This window comes from Panthera uncia, chromosome B4 (assembly GCF_023721935.1).
Source record: "Panthera uncia isolate 11264 chromosome B4, Puncia_PCG_1.0, whole genome shotgun sequence".
Taxonomy (NCBI): domain Eukaryota; kingdom Metazoa; phylum Chordata; class Mammalia; order Carnivora; family Felidae; genus Panthera; species Panthera uncia.
This window is the reverse complement of record NC_064809.1, coordinates 122,196,378-122,222,674: the sequence shown is the minus strand read 5'-3', so window position 1 is coordinate 122,222,674 and position 26,297 is coordinate 122,196,378. Positions and strand designations below refer to the sequence as shown.

General features: G+C 42.3%; 1 pseudogene; it reads left to right on the top strand.

Annotated features, from left to right (window-relative positions):
• The window catches only part of LOC125919917 (COBW domain-containing protein 2-like), a 59,566-nt pseudogene extending 34,034 nt beyond the window's left edge, over positions 1–25,532 (top strand).
• Positions 25,533–26,297: the final 765 nt, after the last annotated feature.

Genomic DNA, 26,297 nt, shown 5'->3' with positions numbered 1-26,297 from the left:
TGCTTCAGTTCTTTCCTCAGTACCAAGGGGATGATATGACCTCTCTCCAGAACTCTGGTATGACCCGCTGGCTGAGATTTATTAGCATAGATAGCACTCCAGAGACACACACATTATCTGAGCCTTGGTATAGCATGGTGTTTATCACGGACCACCACTTCCCAGCTGGGTGACTTACGTCTTTCTACCTTAGGTTTCCTTATCTATAAGCAGAGATAACAAGAAAGCCTACCTCCAGGTTCACCTCTTGGTGAATGTTACATGAGCTGTTCTAGGGCAGTGCCCAGCACAAGCTACGTGTGTGTTAGCTGTTGGTTATACTCCATTCATGTAGATAGAAGCTTTCCTTCACCCCTGTAAAGGTCTAGAGTTTAGTGTCTTTAGTCTTGCACATACCTATGGAAGGAAGGAGAAGCTTGTTGGAAGTGGGGAAGGAGAACAAGACAGGAAAGGTGTGTGGAGAAACCGGAAGACAGTCCTCATGCTCCAGGCCTGGTAGTCTGGCTGACGGGGACTTAGACACTGGACACATACAAAGCTGCTTTGAGGGCCCAGCTGCAAAGTGAGGCACAGAGTTGGAGAGGAAGCTCGTCTAGGGATAAGGACTCTGCAAAGATACAACAGTTCCCTCCTGAGAGCAATCAGAAGTCGAGCTGACAATCAAAATGGTGGCGAACGCTGTAGGAGAGGAGGCTGAATTTTCCCAGTGGTTGGGCAGGCACTGGCCAATGAAAAGGGGAGTTGGCACAGAGGAGAGGGCACAGAGTGAGTGACCTTGGGGGCTTTGACATCTGCCCTGTCATCAGGCAGGAGAGGGATATTGAGGTGGTAGACATTTGGATGTGGCTGGGGACACTGAGCTAATGCATGGATTATCAGTGAGCTCGTCCCAGTATAGGTGCCCCAGAAACAATAGGAAGGCCCAGAACATTTTCCACGAGGAGGGCTGATTAACCCTGACTCACAAAAAAATTTTGATCAGGGTCATGTCCTCTGGGTAACTGAGGCTGTGCTTTGAATATGAGAGATTTTCATTCATTTGGGGGGAAACCAAGGAAGATGTAACATTTCTTTTCTGTAGCCTAAGTTGACACACTGAACATTTTTAAGCATGAGAAAAGTTGGAATTAGCAAAGGGCATTTTGACAGCACTGAAATTTATGTCTGGCTGGGAGGAGATAGTACCCCACACTTTTAAACAGTTTCGGTCAGAGGAAAAAAATGTAAAATTGGTCCCTAGCTAATGAGGCCTGATCTTCCTTTTATGGCGCTCTAGTATGCAATTAAGGTTAACTTCATGTAAACTGCCAGCACGCTCAGACTTTTAACAGCCTTATGTATGTCAGGAAGGAAAATAAATAGTCCCCTGTTTGTGCTTTATGCGGGGGAATTATTGAGATAAACAGCTTGGGCCTGACAGGTGTGACTTCTTACGGCTTAACGTGATGGATTTGCCAATGGCAGCTAGAGCTGATAGCACCAAACTGTTGATGGAAATAAAGCATGGCGGAGATTCTGACAGTTACATAAATGCAAGAGCCAGGCAGGGTCTGACTTTTGACTGTGAGGTACTCAGCCTTTCGGTGTTTGGGAGAGTGGAAGGAACTGGAAAACAGAGATGGAGGAGGCTGGTCTGCAGAGCAGGCAGAGTCCTAGAGCTCCAGAGGAACTGAGAGATGGTGACAGTGAGGCCTAGAAAGTGCTAGAAACTGAAGCACCTGGGTGGCCCAGCTGGTTAAGCGCCCTACTTCAGCTCAGGTCATGATCTCACTATCCGTGAGTTTGAGCCCCGCGTCGGGCTCTGTGCTGAGAGCTAAGAGCCTGGAGCCTGTTTCGGATTCTGTGTCTCCCTCTCTCTCTGCTCCTCCTGCACTCATTCTCTCTCTCTCTCTCTCTCTCTCTCTCTCTCTCTCTCTCTCTGTCAAAAATAAACATTAAAAAAATTTATTTTAAAAGAAAGTTCTAGAAACTGAAGCACCTGGGTGGCCCAGTTGGTTAAACGTCCAGCTTTTGATTTTCAGCTCAGGTCATGATCTCACGGTTGGTGAGAATGAGCCCCACGTCTGGCTCTGCACTGATAGCTTGGAGCCTGCTTGGGAGTCTCTCTCCCTCTGTCTCTGCCCCTTCCCAGCCCATGGGTTCTCTCTCTCTCTCTCTCTCTCTCTCTCTCAATCTCAAAATAAATAAATAAACATTAAAAAAAAAAAAAAAGAAAGAATTAAGAAAGCTCTAGCAACTATCTAGATGTTCAGGATTGGACCCTAGGCCTCCTGCCTTTGCAATTTCCTCCATTCTAAACTGCTTTCTAAGAACCTTGCAGACAGGAAATCTGAGTTTGGTCCTGTGTTGGCCACCACCTCCTTGCCTCTAGTCACCCCCTCCTGGAATCCCCACTGTAATCCACATTCTTCACCACCATTATAATTTTTCAAAATGCAGATCTGAACATGTCTCACAACCTCTCCCCATTTGAAACCCTTGGATACCTCCCCTCTGCCATCAGGATAAATTTGTCACATTGGCTTATAGGGACTCTCACAAACCTGGTCTATGCCTTCTTCTCCAGCTTCATAAACCCTATTTCCCACCCACCCAATAGCTATACTCCAGTCATTGTGAAAAATCTGCTCTCTCCCCAGATGTAGAATTGCCAGATAAACTACGTGATGCTAGATAAAATGTAAATTTCATAAAGACAATGACTAACTTTTAGTGTAAGTATGTCCCATGACATATTTGGGACATACTTATCCTAAAATATTATTTGTTGTTTATCTGACATTCAAATTTAACTGGAAAGTCTCCATTTTTATTTGCTAAATCTAGAATAAATCTTGCAGGCCTACTTCAATTGGACCCTGATTTTCCTCACCTCTAGGCCTTTTAAAAATGTACCATGCATAGCTAAGATGTCAAGACTTTTCTCTCTCTAACTCACTGAGTTAAGAACACCAAAGCTTCATGTTCAGCTTCATACTGTAAAATTTTTGCTAGGCTACCAAGTCAGCAACTATATTTCCACGCTCCTTGCATACAGGTGGGGCCCTTTGAGTAGATCTTACCTGTGGAATATGAGAGTAAACACACATGTCACTTATACACCAAAGTGGGAAGTAGGTGTATCTTTTCCTCACTATTCTTTCATTCTGACAACTGGAAGTAAAGGACTCCAAGTCCTAGAAGCTGGTGGAACACTGCAAGATAGAGGAGGTCTGGTCCCTGCATCACAGTGAGGAAGGTCACTCACAGACCAATCACATTGGCAGTAACATGGATGAGAAGCAAACATCTATCATGATGCCACTGAAGTATGGGGGCTTGTTTGTTACAGAAGCTAGCATTATCTAGCTAATATGCCCAACTTTGGGTCATTGTTTGGGCATTGATATCTCCTTCTCATAGACAGTCCCTCAAACTGGGTTAGGGGCCTCTCCGACATGTTCCCATAACATGCAATCCATTCTTACTTTGTGAGTAACACCTCTCATGCGGTATTGTAAGAGACTTTTTCCTTGTCTGTATATATTTCCTACTGGACAAAATGTCTCTTAGAGGTAGGGACTAGAATTGTCTTGGCTACAGTTATATCTGCACAGCATAGCATTGCCAAGTGAATAACTAAGTAGTGTCTCTTCTATTGTGTGTGTCTATTTCTTGATTTTTAAAAATGAGGTGGTGGACAAGTGATTTCTAAGAATGCCCCCCCCCCGCCCCCGAGCATGTAATTCAGGAATTAGGAATGTAACTGAAATGGAAACCTGTGGTTTTTGCCCTCCCAGAACCCTATTTTCTACTGGGGAATGGCACCCCCTCCATTCCCATGGTTCTGATGGGCTGGGAATTATCATGATTCATGGCACCCACCCCCCAACCTTCTACTACCACAGAAGCCAGCAGGTGGTGCAGGCAGGACTCTACTGTCCCGCCCTCCTACAACAGTGATTGGTCAGAGACAAGAACAAGACCCAATCCGGATTCTTCCCTTAGTTCATATACTCATGTTGAAACAAAGAAGCTGTTTTTTTCTACCGGGGCTTCTGTGGTGGAAATATGTGTATTAGTGGCGATCTTGCTCCATTATTCAAGAGGGCGCGTCCCCAAAATGAAACTAACACACAACGGAAATCAGAGCAAGAATGAAGGAAAAACCTAGAGCCCCAAAAACATTTTCTAGGTTCCTGAATCCAGCTGTGCCTGAAGTCAACCATCTCTGGACTTCCTTCCCACTTATGTGAGCCAATAAACTCTGATTTGGGCTCAAGCCATCTCTTAGATTCTGTCACTTACTCCTAGAAAAGTACTGACTAATGTAAAAATAGTAGTTTTGTCAGTTTAAAGTACAATATCACCAGAATCATACACTTTTTTTGCATAAAGAAGGGCTAAAATATATAAAATAAACCTTATTAAATTGATTAGAATGAGTTAGCAATAGACAAAATGAGTGTCTTAATATTTAACACACAACATCAAGTGTGTACCTGCACTATTGCTGTGAGAGTGAATGAACTTAGAAATGCTTTTCTAAACTTCAGTTTCATTCTGTAAGAACAAACTTAAAGAACAGTTAAATGCGATAATTGTAATGATTTGGAGAGTTTCGTCAGTAGGCACTTGTTCTTTCCTTGTTTTCACACAGTAGTGGAGGAGGATAGCTTCTAGACAAAATTTCTGCAGTGAGGCAGCTGTCAGCTTAAGACAATGCCTCAACACCCAGATCTACGCCCCTCCCTGTCCCCAGCACAGCCCACTGAGCCAGGAATAGAAATACCCTACCAAGCTGGGGTAACCACCTCCCATCTACCTGGAACTTAAAGCGTGAACAGAGACGCAGCCTGAGAATCAGGGCCCTGTGTTACATGAAGAGCCCATCCAAAAGAGAACGAACATAAATCCTGCTTCTGTATTTCAGAAGATGTGCTTGGGCGCCTGGGTGGCTCAGTCAGTTGAGCATCCGACATCCATTCAGGTCTCACAACTCGAGGGTTCGAGCCCTGCATCATGCTCTGTGCCGACAGCTCAGAGCCTGGAGCCTGCTTCGGATTCTGTGTCTCCCTCTCTCTCTCTCTCTCTCTTTCTGCCCCTCTCCCCTCTCAAAAATAATAAAATTAAAAAAAGAAAAAGAAAAGATGTGCTTGTTTCCTCTTTTCTGATTCTTGATCGTCTATTTACTCCACCATTCCTATGAGCCTCCCAGCATATGTTTCCAGAATGTTTTTCTTCGCTTAGACAGCACTGGGTGTTTTACTGACAATTAAAGGAACTTCACTAATTCATATGGGGTGAGAGAGAAGGATAGTTTAAAGTGGATGTTAGCTATCACTGCTCCTGGGCCCGTCAACAGTGCCCTCCTGCCAGCATCCTGCTCCTGACTGAAGCACTCCTTCTCCCTCTGGGTTTTGAGGAGCAGCCCCCCTCCCACTGTCACCAACATCCTGAAACCCAAGCCCGCAACTCTCCTCAGACATGTAAAACTTTCCAGATTGCAACTTGCTATGTCTTTTCACACTGCTATGCAGAATAGTTTGCCTATATTGTTGACCTCTTCTCTGTCTCAAACTTGTCCACTCCAGAGTAGGATTTTGACTTGACCTTTATGCACTCCAAAATTTTGTGGTTTTCACAAAATAGAAGTCCACCCTTATTCCAGAGATGAATTCTGCTTCTATCCTTAAAGGGAAAATAATCGGTGGCAGCTTTAAAATATCAGTTTGTTCCTGGGTCACCTGGGTGGCTCAGTCGGTGAAGCATCCGACTCCAGCTCAGGTCATGATCTCATGGTTCATGAGTTCGAGCCCCACATTGGGCTCTGTGCTGATAGCTCAGAGCCTGGAGCCTCCTTCGGATTCTGTGTCTCCCTCTCTCTCTGCCTCTCTCTCTCTCTCTCTCAAAAATAAACATTTAAAAACAAACAAACATAAATAAATAAATAAATAAATAAATAAATAAAATATCAGTTTGTTCCTGTTTCTAGCCTTGAAGATTCAGAGCTATTGGAAGTCAGCCTTGCAGTCCCTGCTTTGCATAGAAAACCTGGTTGCTTTCCTGTCTTGGAACACCACAGGGCTTAAGACAGACACATCTGGATTTCTTGCTTCCTGAATTTCTCACCAGGTTGTTTTCCTCCTTGAGAGAAACAAGGTGCCTTGAGAATCTGGTGCCTCCTTTGACACATCCAGGGTCCCCTTCAGGTCACATGACACCATGCATCCTCCTGATCTTTTTGTTCCTCTCCAAACTCTACCAGTAATTCAATGCCAAGGAGAATAATCTGGAGGAGAGATGCTTCTCTCTGTCTCTAGCCTCCTTCCAGGCATCTGGCGCTCCTCACACAGCTAAGGTGGACAGGCTGCATGGAGACAGACAAATAGGAAACAGGCTTCCTTCTGGGTGGTCTGCTGCCTGGTGTCCACTGTAGGCCGAGGAGCAACAACAACTGTCCGACAAGGAGGCCAACACTTTCCCAGTGTAGACAGTGACAAAGCAGCCCCCCCTAAGGCTGCCAGCACGCCCTGACTTCTTCCCACAGCATCACCCCACTGGCTGCCAACAAGGAGGAGAGACTGTCTTTCTTCACTGAGTAGGTCACAGTGGGTTGGCCAACAAAACCATCCGAAGGCTTTGTCCACATTTGGACAGTCATCCCAGCTGAAGCGCCAATCAATCTGTAAATGGGGAATCTCAGTCAGGCACCCTGGGGTTTGGAAAAGAAAAGGAACCAATGAACAGCTGATTGGCTGCCAGAATCTTCCCCAGAGCTGTAGTGGAAAAGAGGCTGGGGCAGCAGCTCCTCTCCTCCACCAAATGTTTGGAAAGTATTTCATATTTTAGGGCCACTTTCCTGACTGTAAGTTGAGATGGTTGGACTGGATCTTGGAATCACAGAATATTGGAGAATGACTGGTGAGCTAACCCAGCCCTTTGTATCACAGACGCTCAAGTAAACTGAGACTGATTCATAAGTTCAACATACGTTTCTTGAGCCTTGCTATGTGCCAGGTGAAGTGACAGATGCTAGGGATAAAACAAAAGTATATACAGCCTCTGCCTTCAAGGTGCTTACAGTACACTGGGGAGAGGGAGAGATGTTGATTGAGCGATAACATGAATAGATATTGAGCACAAAGTGCGGAGTTCTGTGAAGAGGGTCTCAGTGTACTAAGAACATATTTCAGGCAAATCTGACCGAGTCAAGTCATCCCTACAGGGAAGTGCATTCAGATATAAGAACTGAAGAAAGGATACGTTTTAACTAGATGAACAGGGGATGGTATGCGGAGGGGGGAAAGAGTCAGAGAGAAAGCATATGCAAAGGTCCTGAGAAAGAAGAGAGCAGGAGACTTCCAGGAACGTGAAAGCAGCCAGTGGGTAGTGGGCCAGAACAGAGAAAGATAGGAAGACAGTGGAGCAAAACAAGGCCTGAGAGGAGGCAAAAGCCAGTCTGGGCAGGTCTGGGAAGGGTTTATGTGGTAGGCGGAATTCTAAGATGGCATACAAGATTCCAATGCCCTGAAATCCTCTCCTGTTGAGTCTGAATGGACAAGACCTGTGACTAGAATGGAATAGCACTCTATAATTATATTACATTAAATAGCAATAAAATTTTTCAGATGTAATTAAGATTATTAATCAGTTGTCTTTGAGGTAATCAAAAGGGAGATGATCCTGGAAGGGCCTGATGCAGTCAGGTGAGCTCTTAAGAGAGAGAAGCAGCTGTAGCAGGCCTTCCAGAAAGCAACTGGCCATGTTTTGAGCTGCCTGTGTTGTGAGGACTCCCTGTGGCTCAGTCCTGGGGGCAGCCTCTAGGAGCTGAGAGTAATCTTTGGAGAGCAGCCAGAAAGAAAATGGGGGCCTCTGTCCTACCACCTCAAGCAAATGAATTCTGTCAACAACCTGCATGAGTTTGGAAGAAGATCCTGAGCTTAAAGTGAAGCCACAGCCACAACCAGCACGTTGATTTTTGTTTTGTGAAACCCTGAACAGTGAACCTAGTTACCCTACGCTTAGACTTCTCACCAGTGGAAACCATGAGATAACAAATGGGTTTTAAGGGGGCTCCTGGGTGGCTCAGTAAGTTGAGCATCCAACTTCGGCTCAGGTCACGATCTCGCCATCCATGAGTTCGATCCCCGCATTGGGCTCTGTGCTGACAGCTCGGAGCCCGGAGCCTGCTTCGGATTCTGTGTCTCCCTCTCTCTCTGCTCCTCCCCCATTCATTCTCTCTCTCTCTCTCTCTCTCTCTCTCTCTCTCTCTCTCTCTCTCTAAGTAAACATTTAAAAACTTAAAAATAAATGGGTGTTAGGTCCCTAAGTTAGTGGTAATTTTTTATGTTGTGATAGAAACTAATATAGCTCTTTAAGATTTTGCTATTTACCTTTAGAGCATTAGGATTTCATTGAAGAATTTTAAGGAGGACACAGGAGGGGATAACATAATCACACTGGGTTTATGAAGATCCCTTGGGCTACTGTATGAAGAATTAATTGGAAAGGCAAGATCTCAGTAAGGAGGCAACAGGTGAAGGTGAATGTGGTGGTGGGGATGATGTTGGTCATAGGAACAGGCAGATAGAGAAGATAACCAGACAGTAACAGCAGAAAACCTCAGACTCATCTTTACAGGTTTATACTGAAATGTTTGCTTCAAGGTAATCCAGAGGGTGGGTAAGAGTAGAGATGAAATAAAATTTGCCATATTTTAATAATTTTGCAAGCTGAGTAATAGGTATATCAGGTTTACTATACTATAATCTCTATTTTGTGTCCATAGAAATATACTGGTTTTAAATTGAAACATATACACAGTGAAACACACAAATCTTAGGCACACAGTTTGATGAATTTTGACACAAGCATAGGCTTACATGACCCACACCCCCTGTCACCTCAGAAAGCTCCCTCCACCCTCCCCCAGCTCATCTCAGCCCTCTATCCAGAGGCATCTACTGGTGTTCCAAAGTCTATCATCATAGATTGAGGTTGCCTATTTGAGAACTCATATGAACAAAATCGCAAGACACGTCCTCGTTTGTGTTTTGTGAGATTCACCTATGCTGTTGCATCTATTAGCAGTTCATTCCTTATGATTACTTTTTACTCCACTGTGGAAATATGTTAGTTTGTTTAATTATTCTATTGGTGGACAGACCTATGGCTTATTTCCTTATTTAAGCAATTATGAATAAAACAGCTATGGAATATGCTTGCACAAGCTTTAGTTTCTCCTGAGTGGGTTTTCTGATAAACGTGTGTTTAATTTTATAACAAACCATCATGGAAGCTTCCAAAGTGGAGGTAACTTTTTACTCTCTCACCAGTATGTAAGAGTTCCAGCTGCTTCTTTCTACAGTACCAGAAGAGAGCAGACCAGAGAAGAGAGGGCTTCACCTTGTGGTAGCCCCACTGTCACAGGCAGAGAACTCCTAATGTCACCTGCTGAGAGATAGCAAGACATGGGTGTGTGAGGGCTTGTCAAAAGTGTGAGGAAAATTCTGCTTTGCAACAGGCACTAGGAAACATGAAAGAATAAACTGATGTTATCAAGATTTCCGGGGCGAAGATGGCAGAACAGCAGGGAAGTTTTTTTTGTGTCTCGCGTCCATGAAATACAGCCAGACCAACACTAAACCATCCTGCACACCTAGAAAACTGATCGAAGGATTAACACAACAATCTGCACAATCAGAACCACAGAATTCAGCAGGTACGTGGCGCGGAGAGCTGAACTTGGGGAGAGAGAAGCCGCAGAGGGCAGGGAGCCACTTTTGTGGGTGGAGACAGGACAGAGAAGGGGGGAGGTAGGGAGAATATGGGAAAAGCACCCCCCCTCAAAAAGCAGCTGGAGAGAAGGTAGAAAAGTGGAAACAGCTGCAGGGACTGACCTAAAAAGGGAGAAAGGAGAAAGGAGAGGGTTTAAATTCCATTAAGACTCTATAAACAGGGGGAGCACAGAGTCTGAAACTCTGCAGCTCATTACCTGGCAGTGCTCTGGTGGGAAGGGTGAATCCCCAGGAGCTGTGTGGAGTCCGGAGGTCTTTGGGCCACATGGGGAGAGGCGGTTCCCCTGCTGGGAGGACATCGGATACAGGCTGTGTGGCTCCCCCAAAGGCAAAGGTGCCAGTGGACACAGGTGAACAGCCACATTCTCTGGTGCTGGAACAAGGTCATTAAGGGTGAAGCCTGGTGCCAGATGCACTTTCTGATTTGCCATAATCCCTGAAATGCTGCTGCTACACAATCGCGTGAACTTTCTCTGGGGCAGGCCGGCACCCGGCCGCAGTTTCTGGGCATTGGCAGCAGCACGGACCTGCGAACGTTCCTGGGTGCGGCCGGCACCTGGCCATTACTCAGTGAGACCCTCTCCCAGAAGGGCAGAAGGGGTTAAAGCTACAGTCCCTCAGAAGTGAGGGATCAGGAAACAGAGCCGCATCTGAGACAAAACTTGGCAGGGAGGTGCTGCCTGGGGCTTGGCCACAGACTGTGTAAAAGCGGGGAGTGGACAGAAGCCGAAGACAAGGACAGGTGCATGACTGCTGATCGGGGAGAACAGAGTTCCGATACTGGAGACTGAGTAGCTGGGTGACGCCATATTCACCGCTCCCACGCAGGCTCGACACACCAATGAGCGCCACAACAATCCAACCCAATTAGCTAAGCAGTGCCATCTAGTGGAGAACAGAGCCATTACACTAAGTCCCGCCCAACTGGGCCAACCTTGCTCTTCAGGAACACAAGTCTTTCCACCCGCTTAGTTTATGGACTATAAAACGCTTCATAGTTTGACTTTTAGAGGAAGCTATTTCAGTCGTACTTCAGTTGGTTCGCCAGTCCATCTATGCAATTTTCTTTCTTTTTTTTCTTTTTCTCTTTTCCATTTCTTTTTTTTCGTGAATACAGAAAGAGAAAAAATTCATTTTTATTTTCAATGTTTATTAAAAATATTTTTCTTTAATTTTTTTCTACTTATTTTTTAATTTGGTGTATATTTTTTCAAATTCTATTTTAACCGCATCATCTCATTTTAGTCTACAGCAGTGTATTCATTTTTTCAAACTTTCAAGTGATTTCTTTTTTTTTCTTTTCTGTCCCCTCTTTTCTCTAATCTATCAAGCCCCTTTCAACACCCAGACCAAAACACACCTAGGATCTAGCATCATTTATTCAATTTTGTGTGTGTGTGTTTTTAATTTTTTAATTTTAATATTTTTAAATTTCATTATTTTTTAAATTTTAATCTTTTTTTACCTCATTAATTCCTTTTCTTCCTTCAAAATGACAAAATGAAGGAATTCATCCCAAAAGAAAGGGCAGGAAGAAATGACAGCTAGGAACTTAACACAGATACAAGCAAGATGTCTGAACCAGAATTTAGAATCACGATAATATGAATACGAGCTGGAGATGAATATACATTAGAATCCCTTTCTGTGGAGACAAAAGAAGTAAAACTAGTCAGGACAAAATAAAAAATGCCATAACTGAGCTGCAATCTCAAATGGCTGCCACGGTGGCAATGATGTATGAGGCAGAACAGAGAATCAGCGATATAGAGGACAAACTTATGGAGAATAATGAAGCAGAAAAAAAGAGGGAGATTAAGGTAAAAGAGCACGATTTAAGAATTAGAGAAATCAGTGACTCATTAAAAAGGAACAACATCGGAATCATAGGGGTTCCAGAAGAGGAAGAGAGAGAAATAGGGGTAGAAGGGTTATGTGAGCAAATCAAAGCAAAAATGTTCCAAACCTGGGGAAAGACACAGACATCAAAATCCAGGAGGCACAGAAGACCCCCATTAGATTCAACAAAAACCGACCATCAACAAGGTGTATCATAGTCAAATTCACAAAATACTCAGGCAAAGAGAGAATCATGAAAGCAGCAAAGGAAAAAAAGTCCTCAACCTACAAGGGAAGACAGACCAGGTTTGCAGCAGACCTATCCACAGTACCAAGGCAGGCCAGAAAGGAGTGGCAGGATTTATTCAGTGTGCTGAATCAAAAAAATATGCAGCCAAGAATTCTTTATCCAACAAGGCTGTCATTCAAAATAGAAGGAGAGATAAAAAGTTTCCCAGACAAACACAAATTAAAGGAGTTTGTGACCACTAAACAAGCCCTGCAAGAAATTTTAAGGGGGGGAGCTCTCTGAGGGGAGAAAATATGAAAAGAAAAAAAAGAAAAAAAAGGATGTGTGTATATACATATATATATATATATATATATATATATATATATATCCCAAAAGCAACAAAGATTAGAGAACACCACCAGAAACTTCAACTCTATAAGCATCATAATGGCAATAAATTCATATCTTTCAGTACTCACTCTAAATGTCAATGGACTCAAAGCTCCAATCAAAAGACATAGGGTAACAGAATGGATAAGAAAACAAGATCCATCTAGGTGCTATTTACAAGAAACCCACTTTAAATCTGAAGACACGTTCAGATTGAAAATAAGGGGATGAAGAACCATCTATCATGCTAATCATCAACAAAAGAAAGCCACAGAAGCCATACTTATATCAGACAATCTAGACTTAAAAATGAAGACTGTATCAAGAGATGCAGAAGGGCATTATATCATAATCAAGGGGTCTATCCACCAAGAAGACCTAACAATTGTAAACATTTATGCACCAAATGTGGCAGCACCCAAATATATAAATCCATTATTCACAAACATAAAGAAACTCATCGATAATAATACTATAATAGTAGGAGACTTCAACACCCCACTCGCAGCAATGGACAGATCATCTAAGCAAAAAAATCAACAAGGAAACAATGGCTTTGAATGACACACTGGACCAGATGGACTTAACAGATATATTCAGAACATTTCACCCTAAAACAGCAGAATATACATTCTTCTCCAGTGCACATGGAACGTTCTCCAGAATAGACCATATACTGGGACACAAATCAGCCCTCAACAAGCACAAAAGGTCGAGATCATACCGTGCATATTTTCAGATCACAACACTATGAAGCTCGAAATCAACCACAAGAAAAAAATTTGGACAGGTAACAAATACTTGGAGACTGAAGAACATACTACTAAGGAATGAATGGGCTAACCAAGCAGTTAAAGAGGAAATTCAAAAGTATGTGGAAGTCAATGAAAATGATAACACCACAACCCAAAGCCTCTGGGATGCAGCAAAGGCAGTCATAAGGGGAAGTATATAGCAATCCGGGCCTTCCCAAAGAAGGAAGAAAGATCTCAGATACACAACCCAACCTTACGCCTTAAGGAGCTGGAAAAAGAACAGCAAATAAAACCCAAAACTAGCAGAAGACAGGAAATAACAAAGATTAGAGCAGAAATTAATACTATCGAAACAAACAAACAAACAAACAAACAAAAAAAACAGTAGAACAGATCAATGAAACCAGAAGCAGGTTCTTTGAAAGAATTAACGAAATTGGTAAACCACTAGCCAGTTTGATCAAAAAGAAAAAGGAAAGGACCCAAATAAATAAAATCAGGAATGAAAGAGGAGAGATCACAACCAACACAACAGAAATAAAAACAATAATAAGAGAATATTATAAGCAATTATATGCCAATAAAACAGGAAATCTGGAAGAAATAGAAAAATTCCTAGAAACATATCCATTACCAAAACTGACATAGGAAGGAATACAAAATTTGAACAGACCCATAACCAGTAAGGAAATCGAATTAGTAATCAAAACTCTCCCAAAAAACAAGAGTCCAGGGCCTGATGGCTTTCCAGGGGAATTCTACCAAAAATTTAAGGAAGAGCTAACACCTATTCTCTTGAAACTGTTCCAAAAAATAGAAACGGAAGGAAAACTTCCAAGCTCTTTCTATGAAGCCAGCATTACCTTGATCCCAAAACCAGACAGAGACCCCACTAAAAAGCAGAACTATAGACCAATTTCCCTGATGAACATGGATGCAAAAATTCTCAAAAAGATATTAGCCAACCGGATCCAACAACACAGTTAAAAAATTATTCACCACGACCAAGTGGGATTTATACCTGGGATGCAGGGCTGGTTCAATATCCACGAAACAATTAATATGATTCATCACATGAATAAAAGAAAGGACAAGAACCATATGATCCTCTCAATAGATGCACAGAGAGCATTTGACAAAATACAGCATCCTTTCTTGACAAAAACCCTCAAGAAAGTAGGGATAGAAGGAGCATACCTCGAGATCATAAAAGCCATATACGAAAGACCCAACGCTAATATCATCCTCAATGGGGAAAAACTGAGAGCTTTCCCCCTAGGGTCAGGAACAAGACAGGGATATCCATTCTCACCACTGTTATTCAACATAGTATTGGAAGTCTTAGCGTCAGCCATCAGAAAACACAAAGAAATAAAAGGCATCCAAATCAGCCAGGAGGAGGTCAAACTTTCACTCTTTGCAGATGACATGATACTCCATATGGAAACCCAAAAGATTCCACCAAAAAACTTCTAGAATTGATTCATGCATTCAGTAAAGTTCCAGGATATAAAATCAACACACAGAAATCGGTTGCATTCCTATACACCAATAATGAAGCAACAGAAAGAGAAATGAAGGAATCGATCCCATTTACAATTGCACCAAAACCCATAAAATACCTAGGAATAAATATAACCAAGGAGGTAAAAAATCTATACACTGAAAAGTATAGAAAGCTTATGAAAGAAATTGTGAAGACACAAAAAAATGGAAAAAGATTCCATGCTCATGGATTAGAAGAACAAATATAGTTAAAATGTCAATACTACCCAAAGCAATCTACATATTCAATGCAATCCCTATCAAAATAACACCAGCATTCTTCACAGAGCTAGAACAAATCATCCTAAAACTTGTAAGGAACCAGAAAAGACCCTGAATAACCAAAGCGATCTTGAAAAAGAAAACCAAAGCAGGAGGCATCACAATCCCAGACTTCAAGCTATACTACAAAGCTATAATATCAAGACAGTATGGTACTGGCACAAAAACAGACACTCAGATCAATGGGACAGAATAGAGAACCCAGAAATGGACCCACAAACGTATGGCCAACTAATCTTTGACAAAGCAGGAAAGAATGTCCAATGGAATAAAGACAGTCTCTTCCACAAGTGGTGCTGGGAAAACTGGACAGCGACATGCAGAAGAATGAACCTGGACCACTTTCTTACACCATACACAAAAATAAATTCAAAATGGATGAAAGACCTCAATGTAAGGCAGGAAACCATCAGAATCCTTGAGGAGAAAACAGGCGAAAACCTCTTTGATCTTGGCCGCAGCAACTTCTTACTCAACACGTCTCCAGAGGCAAGGGAAACAAAAGCAAAAATGAACTACTGGGACCTCATCAAAATAAAAAGCTTCTGCCCAGCAAGGGAAACAATCAGAAAAAGTAAAAGGCAACTGACAGAATGGGAGAAGATATTTGCAAATGACATATCAGATAAAGGGTTAGTATCCAAAATCTACAAAGAACTTATCAAACTCAACACCCAAAAAACAAATAATCCAGTGAAGAAATGGGCAAAAGACATGAATAGACACTTCTCCATAGAAGACATCCAGATGGTCAACTGACACATGAAAAAATGCTCAACATCACTCATCATCAGGGAAATACAAATCAAAACCACAATGAGATACCACCTCACACCTGTCAGAATGGCTAACATTAACAACTCAGGCAACAACAGATGTTGGTGAGGATGCAAAGAAAGAGGATCACTTTTGCACTGTTGGTGGGAGGCAAACTGGGGCAACCACTCAGGAAAACAGTATGGAAGTTCCTCAAAAAGTTAAAAATAGAACTACCCTATAACCCAGCAATTGCACTACTAGGCATTTATCCAAGGGATACAGGTGTGCTGTTTCGAAGGGACACATGCACCCCCATGTTTATAGCAGCACTATCAACAAGAGCCAAAGTATGGAAAAAGCCCAAATGTCCATCGATGGATGAATGGATAAAGAAGATGTGGTATATATATACAATGGAGTATTACTCGGCAATCAAAAAGAATGAAATCTTGCCATTTGCAACTATGTGGATGGAACTGGAGGATATTATGCTAAGCGAAATTAGTCAGAGAAAGACAAATATCATATGACTTCACTCATATGAGGACTTTAAGACACAGACCAGATGAACATAAGGCAAGGGAAGCAAAAATAATATAAAAACAGGGTGGGGGACAAAACATAAGAGACTCTTAAATATGGAGAACAAACAGAGGGTTACTGGAGGGGTTGTCTGAGGGGGGATGGGCTAAATGGGTAAGTGGCAATAAGGAATCTACTCCTGAAATCATTGTTGCACTATATGCTAACTAATTTGGATGTAAATTAAAAAAATAAAATTAAAAAACAAAAGATTTGCGGGGCAGGGAGTGCCTGGGTGGCTCGGTTGGTTAAGCATCTGACTTGACATGATCTCACAGCTCATGAGTTCGAGCCCCATATTTTCTCTCTGCTGTCAGCACAGAGCCCACTTCAGATGCTCTGTCTCTCTCTCTCCCTCTGCCCTTCCCCTGTTCTCACTCTCTCTCTCTCTCTCAAAATTAAATAAACATTAAAAAAAAAAAAGATTATAGGGGACAGTGTAGAGAACCATTAGTGGTTGTTTACTATTAATTCAAAGTGTTCCCATCCTGCCTTGTTGTGTCACTTCTTTTCCCCAGAAGTACACAAGGCCACTTGAATTTTGGCACAAAGAAACTAAATGTTTGGATTCAGCTAAGGTCTGTGTGAGATACGTAGGCGAGATGAAAAACAGAGGGACAGGATCATGATGGAAATAATGAGCTAAAGCACATTTGCTGGCTGAGGTTCTATATTAGTAAGGCGTTACCTTGAGACTATAGGTAAAAGATGCCGGCGACAATGGGGGGTTCAATAAGACAGAAATTTATTTCTGACTCACATAAAAGAAGTTGTAAGTAGCTGCAGGTCTTGTGTCCTTGGTGTGTGTCATCACTATGAAAAGGAACACATGTAAGTAAACACTTTCTGGAGGGCAGAATTTACCTCAACATGATAAAGTTCATGCATGAAAAGCCACAGCTAACATCAGACTCAATGGTGCAAAACTGAAAGCTTTTCCTTTAAGATCAAAAACAGAACAAAGATGCCCACTCTTGTCACTTCCATTCAACACAGTGCTGGTCATTCTGGCCAGAGCAATCAGGAAAAAATAAATAAACAAGTCATCTAAATCAGGAAGGAAGAAGCAAAATTATCTCTTTGTAGATGGTATTATCTTATATGTAGAAAATCCTAAAGACTCCACATACAAAAAAAAGGTTATAACTAATAAAGCAATTTAATAAAATTGCAGGACATGAAATCAGCATACAAAAATTGTGTTTCTATACACTAACAACAAACTACTCAAATAGAAAATTAAGAAAACAGTCCCATTTATCCTAGCATCAAAAAGAATAAAATATGTAACAATAAATTTGACTAAAGAGCTAAATTCTTACACACTGAAACCTATAGAACATTAATGAAAGAAATTAAAGAAGACACAAATAAATGAAAAGACGTCCTGTGTTCATAGATTAGGAGATTTAATATTATTAACATGTTCACACTACCCAACGCACTCTACAGATTCAGTCCCCATTATATATCAAAATTTAAATGTATTTTTTGATAACCAGAAGCCCTATTTTGGAACTTATGCTGTGGAGATAATCATACAAGGATATAAAGATGTATGATCACCATGGAATGTTTTAGAATGGGGAGAAATTACAACCTAAATGTCCATACATGGTACAATGGTACCATGGAATATTACATAGTCATTAACATGTTTATGAGGTTCTATATTAACATATTAAAATATTCAGAACACAGTGCACAGTACTTTCCCACTTATGTAAATTTAATATCTCTATATAGGAATAGTTGCACATCCATCCAATTCCTGAAATTCTGGGTGGTGGGATTTGTGATTTCTTCCTTATAATTTCCTGTGATTTCTGTACTTTTTTGATGAGGAGCAAGAATTTTTTTTATAATCAAGTAAAAAAATAAATAAAGTGGTTTCATTCTGGAGCGAGCATGCGAGTGAGTGAACAAGTGGAAAGACTCCCACAAGGTGCATTAACTGGAATGTGATTCTCGGCCAGAATAGCCCTATATGCTAATGGTGCGTGAGCCTTGTCATGCATGCTGAGGAGGGGACCACTGGTGACATTGGCCAGATCTCGAATCTACCTTCCCTCCAGCTCCACTCACCTCTGCCCTAGTTCGGCATCAGATTCCTCATTTGTAAAACAGCACTTTTCTTTAGTAACTTGCCTGTAATCACGGAGATAACAGGTGGAAAACACCTGAACTTGAACCCAGGCAGCTGACCCAGAGGCTATGCATTACCGCTCCCCTAAACAACCCTGACTCTGCCCAGAAGTGCTGACCAGCCTCACTCTGGCTCCCTCCTTCAACCTCTTCCAGATTTCTATCACAGCCCGTGAAGACTTTGTTGCAATCCTATCTTTATTATCAGCCATTCACTTTAGACTTAGGCTGTCCCGTGTGGCTATTGACATTGAAATTAATCAAAACTAAATAACATTTAAAAATTCGATCCTTCAAGGGCACTTGCCGTTTTCCCAGCACTCGGAGGCCACACAGAGCTAGTGGCTACTGTATTGGGGGACGCAAACATAGAACATTTCCATCATCACGGGAAGGTCTGAACTCTGAGAGGCCAGGAGTGGCATCCAGGTCACCACTGTGTTCTCAGCAGCGAAGTGAGGATCTAAGACCCAGAAGGCGCTTACTGAGTGAGGGAGGGATTAATGACGTAATCCATCAAAGCCCAGCACACTGATGCTAGGTGGGAAAGGCATTTAGCAGGAGCTAACTTTTCAGCCAAGTCCCCAAGGTAATTATGTACATGGGTGGGTCAAGAGGAGGGTAGAGCATTCCAGATGGGGAAAAGACTGATTTAGTGAGAAATGTGAAGGGGAATTGGCAGCATTAAGCTATTGTTCTCAAGTTATTTTCTCTCTGCCAATTAAAAATCATCTGAGGTGATGTTTTCTTATCGGACTTCCTCCCTGATTTGGTATTATTGTAAGGTCTGCTCTGACTAATTGGGCTCTTGGCAGTTCAACAGTCAGGCAATTTTTTAAATCTTTTCATTTTATTTTGTTTCATTATTAATTTTTGATTGGAGGTGAAATCATACACCCCAGAGAAATACAAGAAGTTTTCCAAGAGACTTTCAACCCAGATGCCCACTAGTTATGTGTTCATATACTTATTATCAAAATCGGTGTGTCCTAAATGGCCCTGGGGTGTAGGAGAAGACTGCCAAATTATGGGAGGATCTTTGTTCAATTCCTTAGGCAAGAGATTCTGAACCCGTTACCGCTTGAAGGAATAAAAACAGAGCTGGTCCCAAATTAATTCTAAGAATTATCTTTTTTATTTTAATTTAATGTTAATCCAGACTACATGGGGTTGAAATCCAGCTCCACCACTTACTAGCTGTGTGAGCCTCAGTTCCTCTTCCGTAAAATGGGGATGACATAAGTGTTAGGCATATTAAATAAGGTAATTTTTGTCAAATGCTTAGTATGGTGCCAGGTACAAAATAAGCACTACATAAGAGCTTGTTATATACAAAAACAAAAAAACAACTACAATGTACACGTTTTGAAATATCTCCAATTATCTGCAATTGGTTGATGTCATTAAGAATGAAAGTAATAGGGCACCTGGTGCCTCAGTTAAGCATCTGACTCTTGATTTCAGCTCAAATCATGATATCACAGTTTATGAGATCAAGCCTCACATTGGGCTGTGAGCTGACAGCACAGAGCTTCCTTGGGATTCTCTCTCTGCCCTTCCCTCTGTTCGAGCTCTCTCTTACTCTCAAATAAATAAACTTTTTTTAAAAAATGAAAGCAGTAACTTTACAAAAACCTGGAAATCCAAATTTTCACCCCCTAACTCCCTATTACCCTGATCCAAACTACCATCATTCCATGCTTGGACTAATGCCGTAGCCAACAGTTTGGTCTCCCAGTGTCCTCTCTGACTTCCTCTATGGCACCAGAGATATCTTTTTTTTTTTTTAATTTTTTTACATTTATTCATTTTTGAGAGACAGAGAGAGACAGAGCACAAGCGGGGGAGGGGCAGAGAGAGAGGGAGACACAGAATCCGAAGCAGGCTCCAGGCTCCGAGCCGTCAGCATAGAGCCTGACGCTGGGCTCTAACCCATGAACTATGAGATCATGACCTGAGCCGAAGTCGGACGCTTAACTGACTGAGCCACCCAGGCACCCCCAGAGGTATTTTTTAAATGGTAACTTAGATCTTATCACCTCCCTATCTAAAATTCACCAATGGCTACCTATCTAACAAGATGGTACATTCAAATTTGTCATCAGTAAGAATTTGTTGAGATATTCACTGCGCCCAAAGTACCCTGTGTCTTAAGCTGTCATTGCCCTTTGAGCAGGGTGAGGAAACTGAGGTTCAGAGAGAAAAAGTAACATGCCAAAGGCTTCCCAGCAAATTAGTGGCAGAAGTCAGGTTTGAACTCGGAGTCCACAACTCTTGCTCTTAATCAGAATGACGTATGGGTGGACTGTGATCGCTTTACTACTGAGTACAAGGATCTCCTAACACAAGTCCCCTCAGCCCATTCCCAGACTGGGAGCCTCTGAAGGGTCAGTGTTAATCTCAGGATTGCCTGGCTTTTTGAAAATACGTTTCACAGAGGGGAGAAAAAATATGGGGTGTTCTCTTTGGTTACAGTTCCTAAGACTCAGTCCCTATAGAGCTCTTCTGTAGGTCCCCAGCCCTGTCTGAGATTGACATTCCCACTGCCATGCCTTTGTGCTCCTCCTTTAGAATGTTCTTAGGCTTGCCATGAAGGAAATGCCTACACCATGGCTAAGATCCATCTGACATATCTACCATTTTGTGTCCAATAGCTCAGGAGGAAGAGCTCTGAGACAAAGACACATCACTCTCTGTGTTCATATTGCCCTTGCAGACAAATCCGTTTGGGATTAAACTATTACAACCTCCAACATATGGTTTCTGCCATTTTGGTGTCCATTGAACATTGATCAGTAATCAAATTCTCAGGCTGATACTATATATTATTCATTCCTGAATACTACCAATAACTTAACTCCATTGTATGCACTGTTACACATGTATACAACTTTCTGTGTAATTATCTGTAGATTCAAGAATAGTTTTATGTATTGTGTGTATCATACATTTTCACGTCTATGCCTATAGCTTCAGTTACTAGCTGAAATTCACGTCTCCATTCCCGACAACGCTTTTAAGTTCCAGATCCATATATCCAGCAGCCCACTCAATATCCCCACTTTCATGTCTCAGACACACAAACTCAGAAAATCCAGAACTAAATCCCTGATCTTCCTTCCAGAGCCTGCTCTTTCTCCATGCTCCTTATCTCAGTAAATGGCAGTCACCATCCAACCAGGTATTCAAGCCAAAAACCTGGAAGCAATCCTTGACACCACCTCTCTCCCTACCTATAAGATCTATTCACCCCAAGTGCTGACAACTTTACATCTTAAAGTCTTTCATTCAGCAACCTTCTCATTTCTTTAACGATTGCTTATTCTACAGCACTGTATGAAAAATGGATGTCACCATGGTGAAAAGATAAGATATAGTACTTCCTTCTCAGAGCCCATGGTCATAACCCACAACAGTACATTTTATTGAAGTGAATGAATAATGTATATACATGAAGGTAGTTTCATACAGGATAGGGACCTTACATAATTTCACTGATGTGAAATTGAGTATTTTGTACTAGATCTTGTCAAGGGATGACCTAAAGAAAAGTAGAGTATAGTGGTCAAGGGCATGGACTTGAAAATCACACAGAATCATGTTGTCAATCAGTTGATCAATATTTATTACACACCTATTGTCTTAGTCCACTCTGGCTGCTACAATAACATACCATAGACAGGGTTACTTAAATAAGAGGCATTTATTTCTCACAGTTCTGGAAGGTGGACAGTTCAAGATCAAGGTGCCAGCTGATTCAGCCCCTGGTGAGAGCCTACCTCCTGGTTGGGTGTGTGGCTATCTTCTTGCTGTGTCTTCACATGGTGAAGAGAGAGTCCTGGTGTCTCTCCTCTTATACAAGCAGTGATCTCATCATAGATGCCCCACCCTAATGACCTCATCTAAACCTAATTACCTCTCAAAGGTCCCACCTCCAAATTCCATCACACTGTGGTTGAGGGTTTCATCATATGAATTTGGGGGAGGATATAAACAGTCAGTATTTAACATCTACTATGTGCTAAGCTTTGTTCTGCGTCTTGAGAATTCAGGTAGGAACAAGAAAATCTCTGCACCCCCAGCATGGTGGAACAGGTCTCCATGTTTGAGATTTTCCCCACCTTAATAGGAGGAAGAAATTTCTCCCCTCTGTGGAAGCCATATACTCACTTTCTCAAACTCCCATGTGGCTAAGTTGCAGGCGTGTGACCTGGGCTCAGACTAACAGAAGCCTCCATAGACTATTTGACACAAGGGAAGTGGCACCAGGAAGAATCTGTTTAAACAAGAGTAGTGGCAGCTGCATCCAGCCCCTGGGAGCTGCAGTGGAAGAGGGTCTAGCAGGAGCAACCCAGTGGTGACATTAGCACAATCAGCTGCTGAACTAATTCAGTGATGTGATTTAGGATCCTGTTCCATGGCTGGTTCTCCAGGGCCACTCAGTATCTTTTAGGAAATCACTTCCTTGCCTAAACTAACCCAAATTGGGCTCTGTTGTTTCCAACTAAGAATCCAAGGCAATATACATGCCTGAGTTAAATCTCAAACCCTGACTGTACTGGCTGAGCATCTTACTTAACTTCTTGCAGTTTCAGTTTCCTCATCTACAAAGTGAAAACCGTTCAATGCAATAGCTCATGAGCTTGCTGAGAAAGCTCACTGTGGTTTTCATCAGGGCCTTCCAGCTTTGACATGTCAATGTGCTCTTATGGAATAATCATCATTCTAAGCACTCAGGAAATGGGCTTCCATTTCTCCCACCTTATATTCTTCCATTTCTTTCCTGAAGAGAAACCTCCTTCCTGAGCTTCCAGCCAATTCATCCAGATTCAGGAATGAGAACCACGCCTCCTGTAAAGAAGATAGAACTCAGAATCAGACAGACCTGGATGTAAATCCTGGCTCTGCCACTTGCCAGCTGTATGGCCTCAGGGGACTCACTCAACATTTCATGTCTCCCAAGTTTTGGACACCCTAATTGCAGAAGGAGATTTTTCACGCCCCTATGCACATCACCACACTCCAGACAACAAATAGCCCATATTGTAGATGTTATTGTTTGCCAATGGTTTATCAGATAGTAAAGGAAAATATTCATACCATCTGCTCCTTTGATAGAACATGGAACAGTTTGTTTTGTATTTATATTATCAAATTTATGTTCACAACAAACTTGAGAGAGGTATGAGGATAGTTATTCTAATTCCCATTTCATAGAAAAGAAACCAAGGGTCAGAGAAGCTGAGTCCAAGTCCGTACTTTTTTTGCTATACCCAAGTTTTAGGGGTAACTAGCGCATTTCAACTATATTTTTTGTTTACTGAACCAAAAGTTGTGACAACAAACTAAAGCTACCTATTTTTCTAGCATACTAAAAATTAATCTTTAAAATATCTTCCTACTTTTGAAAGAACTCCCTAGTCTGTGATCCCATGAGGGAAGCCAAAGGGGACTTTGGCTTTTATACACCTTTTAAACTTGGTTCTCCAGTCTTCCATAAATATTGGAAGCTATTCAGTATCTTTTCAATATATGCATTTTCTATGAATTCCGTCACTGGTACCTAGTAACCCCGATTGATACCCTTAGGGAAACATCGTGACATACTGAGACCTAACACACTCAGCCTGAGAGCAGGATTTATGGGTAGACTGGTCCTGTATGGGCTCCATCCAAGCTCCAAAGTCTGGAAGGACTAGGTAGCTTTGAATCACCTGCAGGGCAGGCCCATAACAAAGGCCACAAGGACATGAGCCAGCCAGGCTCCTGTGTCTGTGGACTTCTATCCCCTCTATAAATTTCATGGCCACATACAGACAACCTCGATAAACAATTCATTACAAACCAGGGCTGGTGTAGTAAGGGAATGGCTGAGAGGTATCAGTGAGAGTGTATTTATGGAATTATTTTAATGAGAAGCTACCACGGAGAGAAAACGGGCACAGACTTGGAGGAGAAGAAAGGTACTTCTTTAGAAAGCCTCATGATGACTGCTTAAGAAGAACTTCCTTATGCTGCAGGATTTCTGTAACTTCAGAGTCTTAAAATAAGTTCTGCTATTTATCAAGAGGAAGATTAGCCTTTAGTGGAATCTTCCCCAAATATTGAAACCTACTATCCACCATGTGTCTTGCAGGCACATTTTCCTGCGTTGAATCCCTCACCTTTCCAAACTGTTCTGCAGGGTCACGATTGTCATCTTTGTGTTGTTTGTTTTGCAGATGAGGAAACTGGAAGTCAAAGAGGTTAATTGGTGTGCCTAGGCTCACACAGGCATTAAGTGGCAGAGTTGGGAGTAGAGCCCAGGACTGCCTGGCTCCAAAGCCACATTCTTTCCACTAACCCATGGCGCTGTTTTCCTTTTCAAGGTGATTGTCGAGATCCTTTGCCAAAAAGTGCTAACATCGAATGTCTCTGACAGTGGAATGAACAGGAAGTCTCTCTGTGGCCTGGGTGACATGTGGGAGTAACTGACCAAGAGATATGGGTTTGTGGGGCTGGGCTGGGCTGTCAAGAGAGGTGGGGTGATTTCTGACTTTCTGACTTGGTTGTTTTTCTCAGGAAGTCTTGGTGGGGTCATTAATTCAGGAAGAGTGAGGAAGAGAGAGGTTGGGGGGTGGAGAGGAGAGATACTTAGCCCTCACTCATATCTTCACTACTGCCTTGAATGGCATCTACAAGCCCCCAAATCCAAATCGGCAACTCCTCCCTGGAAGCAGCTCGTGCCCCTTCAACAAGCCCTTCATAGCACTGACTCTCCCCCCACTTCAGAGGCTCTGTGTCAGTCAGGCTTTGTCCTGACAGATCCCCTTTATCATTCTTGTTTTTCCACTGGATAATCACTTCTTTGGAGCTATATTAGGCAATGTAGCTAGGCATAATTTGGGGTAGGATGTAGAAAATGGAACACCTTTTTAACCTTGAACAGAATGTCTATGGTAGTGATTCAATTAACATACAATTTGCTTCATTTCAGAACCTTCTGAGGGCAAAGCCTACCCTACCCGCCAGCCGCCCGAGGAGAACACCATAGGAGCAGAGGTTTATGGGAAGGGCAGCCTCTCAAAGTGGGGAGCCGAGCTGTCCCGAAAGAGGACTCCTGTCCCCTTAGGGGCCAGACCTTCTCCCCGCCAAACTACTCTGACTATAGTTGGCTATGACAAAAGCATGGGAACGTTCAGGGAACGTTCAAGTTTTTCAGATACTAGATGTTCAAAGCAATGAGGGAGGTTTCCCAGACCACACCTGGCCTTCTAGGTTCACTTCCCCTTACTCCCTGGGGAGACAGAGTGAGTTACCTGGTTGCCAAACAAGAGCACATGTTTACGTTTCTTGAATGGATGGTGCTGATCTGTCAAAGATCCCCAAGCGGGGGGGAATTTGGTTTTTCTTCCCCATCCTTCCCTACCTAGCAAAGGGCACTGTTTTACAGACGCCAATTTGCTCTCAGGTCAGGTGCTCTGAAGTCGGGTCTTGGGTTAGGGAATCGAGAAGCCCACTTGGGTTCTCACTGAAAGTACTTACTCCAGCCATAAAAGTGACATTTTGGTCCCATCTGCTTCACATCTTTTCTTGCTTCGGAATCAGAGAGGAAGAGAAATATTCACTGTGCCCCCTCAAAACTCCAGCTGTCACACTGAGAGCTATTATTATTAATATCATCATTCCCTTGTTTCTGAGGCAGATTTATTAACAATGAAAACTTAGGATTTCCATCTCCATTGGTTTAGTCAGAGATGTCCCAATATAAGGCAAGCAGCTTCAAGATCGGCACCTGTCCCCTCACACTTCCAAATCCCCCATCCATCACTCCACACCCACATATCTTCCTGTCTTCTCAGTGTGTAAATTCCTCTCTCAGACACTGGGTACCTACGTCACTTACAATACAAAAAAGGCTGTCATAAATAATGTTGAGATCCTCATTGTCCCGCTGTCTGAAACCAGGGCTTTGTTAGGTCATTTTTGCAGAAGCCTGTCAAGCATCTA